We start from the raw sequence: 6,012 nt of genomic DNA on the forward strand, positions 1-6,012 counted from the left end.
CTTTCTTCCATTTTTTAATTAGGTATTTATTTCATTTACATTTCCAATGCTATCCCAAAAGTCCCCCACACAACCCCCCCCCCACACTCTCCCACCCACCCACTCCCACTTCTTGGCTCTGGCTTTCCCCTGTACTGAGGCATATAAAGTTTGCATGACCAATGGGCCTCTCTTTCCACTGATGGCCGACTAGGCCATCTTCTGATATATATGCAGCTAGAGACACGAGCTCCGGGGGGAACTGGTTAGTTCATATTGTTGTTTCACCTATAGGGTTGCAGATCCTTTTAGCTCCTTGGTTACTTTCTCTAGCTCCTCCATTGGGGGCCCTGTAATCCATCCAATAGCTGACTGTGAGCATCTACTTCTGTGTTTGCTAGGCCCCGGCATAGTCTCAGAAGAGACAACTATATCTGGGTCCTTTCACCAAAATCTTGCTAGTGTATGCAATGGTGTCAGCGTTTGGAAGCTGATTATGGGATGGATCCCTGGATATGGCAATCACTAGATGGTCCATCCTTTCGTCACAGCTCCAAATTTTGTCTCTGTAACGCCTTCCATGGGTGTTTTGTTCCCAATTCTAAGGGACAAAGTGTCCACACTTTGGTCTTTGTTCTTCTTGAGTTTCATGTGTTTAGCAAATTGTATCTTATATCTTGGGTATTCTAAGTTCCTGGGCTAATATCCACTTATCAGTGAGTACATATTGTGTGAGTTCTTTTGTGATTGGGTTACCTCACTCAGGATGATGCCCTCCAAGTCCATCCATTTGCCTAGGAATTTCATAAATTCATTCTTTTTAATAGCTGAGTAGTACTCCATTGTGTAAATGTACCACATTTTCTGTATCCATTCCTCTGTTGAAGGGGCATCTGGGTTCTTTCCAACTTCTGGCTATTATAAATAAGGCTGCTATGAACATAGTGGAGCATGTGTTTTTCTTACCAGTTGGAACATCTTCTGGATATATGCTTAGGAGAGGTATTGCTGGATCCTCCGGTAGTACTATGTCCAATTTTCTGAGGAACCGCCAGACTGATTTCCAGAGTGGTTGTACAAGCTTGCAATCCCATCAACAATGGAGGAGTGTTTCTCTTTCTCCACATCCTCACCAGCATCTGCTGTCACCTGAATTTTTGATCTTAGCCATTCTGACTGGTGTAAGGTGGAATCTCAGGGTTGTTTTGATTTGCATTTCCCTGATGATTAAGGATGTAAAAAAAAATCAAATTTTGATTTTGCCTACATTGTATTACCCCATTTCTCTGTGCCCTAGAAGTTCACAGAGCTCCTCAGTTGTGCTTTCGAACACAAGTCAGTGCAAGTATATGTGTGTCGTGTATGTGTGGAAACATCTCATGTGAGTATGACGATGAATAAAGTACATATTTGCATAAATGCCACACTGGTACTACTCCGTGTGTTTGTTGTGTGGTGGGACAGCTTTTGGAGAGGCAATATGGTCATTTATGAAGAACAGTTCCAGCCAGTGGCTAGTGTAGACATCAACACAGACAATCCTGAGAAACACTGATATAGAAATTTAAAAAATAATTTTTCTACGGGGAAACAGATGAGGGGTGCATCTGTGGGAGGTAGTTGAGGGGAACTGGGAGTAATGGGAGAGTGGAAAATGCACTAGGGGCATACTGTATGAGAAAAGAATACATTTTTTTTTAAATCTGAAGTGAGGAGCCAAGAGATAGGTGTGACCTTTCTCAGTGATGAAGTACGATGTTGAAACTTGGATGGATGTACAGGAAGGATTTTAGAAGGAGCTGGCCTTTGACATGGACACTAAACACAGAGACCCACAACCCAGGATGAGTTACTTCACAGGTAGAAGTAGAGAAGCCTATGTCTGACAGAGGGGAGAGATGAAGCTGAGGAGACTGAGAACATGTTCATGTCTGCTGGGCCTGGAATTATGGGAAATGTGGATGAAAGCTAAGACAGGGAAGTTTGTTAAGGCACATCTTAGACAAATGGGGCGTGAAGTGTAAATTCTATGTATTAGTCTGCAGGTGAGGGTGGCCTCTGAAGATAGTGACTGAGCCAAGATCAATCTTTTCCTTAACTAAGTTGTTTCTGTCTCCTATTTTGTCATTGCTATAAGGAAAGAAACTAATACTCAGAGTGAAGGGCAGATTTAAGAGTAAGGGAGGAGAGGGGTAAATTAGCCTCCTTACTTACTGAGGATATAAAACCAGCATATCTCAGTACAGTTTAGAGGCCAGCTGTGTCTATAAGTCTGCTTCTCAACAGGGAAGGAAGTAGAATTATCTTCCTTATATTTTCAGACATGTGTTAAATGCATTTAAAATACTGTTTGACAATTCCTTTTAAATTTTCAACATTTTCTCCTGTCACCTCAAATCAAAGCCTAGAGGACCTCATGAGCCATTTCTAGAACTTAAAAGAAACAAAGAGAGAGAGAGAGAGAGAGAGAGAGAGAGAGAGAGAGAGAGAGAGAGGAGGAAGGAAAGAAGGAAGGAAGGAAGGAAGGAAGGAAGGAAGGAAGGAAGGAAGGAAGGAAGGAAGGAAGGAATGAAGGAAGGAAGGAGGGAGGGAGGGAGGGAGGGAGGGACGGAGGGAGGGAGGGAGGGAGGGAGGGAGGGAGGGAGGGAGGGAGGGAGAAAAGAAAGGAAAGGAAAGGAAAGGAAAGGAAAGGAAAGGAAAGGAAAGGAAAGGAAAGGAAAGGAAAGGAAAGGAAAGGAAAGGAAAGGAAAGGAAAGGAAAAAGTTACTGTCTTGGTTACTTAGTTACTGCTCTATTGCTCTGAAGAGATAACCATTACCAAGGCACTTATAAAAGGAGCTTGCTTACAGTTTCAGAAGGCTAACAGCAAGCAGGCAGGCATAGCAATGGAGCAGTAGCTGAGAACTTATATCCTGGCAAGCACCCTTGAAAGCTCAAAGCCTCTCCCTACTGACACACCTCCTCCTACAAGGCCACTCTCCCAATACTCCCTAAGCAGTTCCAACAACTGGACACAAAACACTCAAATCCATAAGCCTATCGGGGCCACTCTCCTTCAAACCCCAACATTCACCCAATCATTTTCAGTTTAGGGGTGTGGCACCCTTGTTGGAAAGGTGCAAAGGTGACTGGAAAGTCAAGACAGTAACTTCAATCCCCCGAGCCTGACATAAATGAGAGCTGACATGAAGTCCACAAAAAGAAGTCAGGCCAAGGCCTCCTACTGTTTACACGTTTTCCCACCCTGCTTTCTACTCTTGCCTTCTTCCCATGGTATCTTGGCCTGAAATCTTCTGTGGTAGTGGTCACACTTGAAAGTCTAGATATTCTCATGTTTTTATCTTAACCAAAAATAACTTTATTGGTTAAGTAAACAATTGTCTGTTTGCACATTAGTTTATATATCAGAGACCTAAACTAGCCTGCTAACAAGTTCCTACACAGATGACACACTTAGACTAAGTTAGCAAAGTAGGGAACACTCCCTGTGCAGGCTATTGTAATTTTAATCTATCTTTAAAAAGAACCACTGATTTCCGTTCTAAGCATCCCGTTCCAGCTTTTCCAACCTTCCATCTTGGACTCTAAGCTGTCCTTGCCCTGAGAAGGTAGGTCACCCTGGATACAGTTCTTTCTCCGCTAGATACAGCAACCCCTGCTCCAAGAGTCTGGGCATCAGTGGCCACACCAGCAATGTTGGAGCCTCTGGATGGTTGGGCTCTGCCTCAGGCCTGCTTTGCACTTGGGCTCTGTTTTTAGAACTGAAGCCCCAGCCTGACCTCCAATCCACTTGGCTGGGCCTCAAACACCTGTTCAGCCTACACATTGGTGCCATTCTCTAAGTGAGGCGACCTGCCTAGAACCTGACCCTGTGTGACTGATTACCCCCTTGTAGGACACTCCACTGTCATCTGTGGAACCCAGATCAGATCCTTGTAGATTTATTTTCCAGACTGGCAAGAGGTGTGGTCACTTGTCCCTGTTTTTTTAGCACCTAAATACAAGCCCTGTCCTGTCTTGACTTCCCCCATTTCTTTTACACGGAGTCTCCGAATTCATAACCTGGGCTTTTTAAGGCATTGGGGAGGGGAGAGATCTGAGAAATCTAAACTCTGCAGTCTGTAAATGAGGAACTATGGCTCAGGGAGGGGAAGCACATTCCCCCTCGTCACACCCAGAGCATGTAACAGATGTGAGGTACAAGCCTAGTGACTGAGCAGCAAGTGGCCAGGAATCTGGTCAGAATGCCAGGGTTGGGGCCTCTCTCTGGCTGTCCTTTCACCGTCTACAGAGACATTTCTTTCTGGGACCACACATTTAGCAGGTGATTTCTTTTTATAAAAGTAGCCAAGTTCTTCTATTTTAAAAAAGATCCACCTCCTCTTTCAGCATCCAGGAATGGTCAGGGTGTTATGGTCTGTTGGTAGCTTGTGATGGATGGATGAGAAGAGCCATGGCATGAGGAAAGAGTTGGTGCTTCTCTCTCCCTCCATTTTCTGTGACTTGGGAAAAGAAGGTTTAGAACCAAAGGTTCCAAACAGTTATCAATTCAGCACACCTTCCTGGCTCTTTGACAAAACCTACTTATTGATTCAGTGAGCTATTTGGATTATCAGTAAGAGTCCTTACAGCCATATCCTGAATGGTGTACAGACAGATGGACAAACATGTGTAGTACCTGACCATGGAAATGTGTACTTAGTGTAATTTGGCATGTATTCTATATGGTTGGGGAGGGGGACGTCTTTCCTTATTCTCTTCTGTGCTGCTGGAGCCTCTACCTGGACGTTTCCATACATGACCAAATTCTGAAGTAAGAAATTAGCCCAGGGTTGAAGTCGTCTTGAATTCCATCTCCTTTATCCTCCATCTACTGGCATGTAGTTTCTGATTGAGCAGATGAAGTCTACAGACTACCCCTTCCATTTGGCAAACAAACAACTCTGTCCTGATTTACACACACACACACACACAAACACACACACACACACACACACACACACACACACACACACACACATCACCATAAGCTAGACCAGAAATATGCAAGTGCTTCGCACATCACAAAAGCATTTAAATCTCCTTTTGAATGCACACTGCAGATCCTTTAGACTCAATGGAGCCTGGGCAGTTTCAATATAGATGGACAACTGCATGCCTCAATCTCAGATGTTCAATCTCCCTCACATGAGAGCAAAGGTACTGCCAGATCCAGAGAGATCTTAAGATTCATAAAATAGTGAACCTTTATTTAAAAAGACTTTTCATAAACAACAAAACACAAACATGATAGACACATGAAAACTATTTTAAAATACCAGCCATGCTTTCGGATATGAATTCTGACTCAGTTACGACCCTGCTTTGCTGCGCTGGCCGATTGGGGAGGTGTGTTATGACTTCTTTCACTATGATCAGAATGAGACAAGGCATTTCCCTGCATGCTACCAAGACTAGTGTCTAAGGTTCAGAAGAGCCTTTGAAAAGGGTGGTTGACTAGAATGATCAGGGAGACAGACACAGGCAGCCATACTCACCTGCAAGATGAGAGAGGCTTGTCACCTTTGCTGGGGCACATACTGTTAGGGTCCGTATCTATTTACCTCGAGAAAGCATGATTCCTCCCCTCAAACCCTGAGTTCTCCCCAAAACATCTAATCTCAAAGGGTAAAACCAAAGTGTGGAGGTGAGGAGGTCCCTTGACAAACCATATTTAAGATAGAATTTTCTTATTAAAAATGAGAAACCATTATTACTGCTCACATTCAGCATGAGCAATGAGAACCAGCATGGCTTCCCTGACCAGATAATTAACACAGTGTGTGCCTCTCTCCTGCACTGGGTAGGAAGCCCAAGCCCACCAATGAGAATGTGGATTTACAGAATGACATGGATATTTACCAATGACAGTATCGAACAGATACCCTTGCAGTGGGGGAAGGAGAGAAAAGTAGCTCCCCTGAGCAGCACTCTGATGCTGTAGGGGATCAGGCCAGAATTGCTAGCCCTTGGGGGTGTTTATTCATTTTCCCC

The sequence above is a fragment of the Mus musculus genome, chromosome 2 (assembly GCF_000001635.26).
Source record: "Mus musculus strain C57BL/6J chromosome 2, GRCm38.p6 C57BL/6J".
NCBI classification, from domain to species: domain Eukaryota; kingdom Metazoa; phylum Chordata; class Mammalia; order Rodentia; family Muridae; genus Mus; species Mus musculus.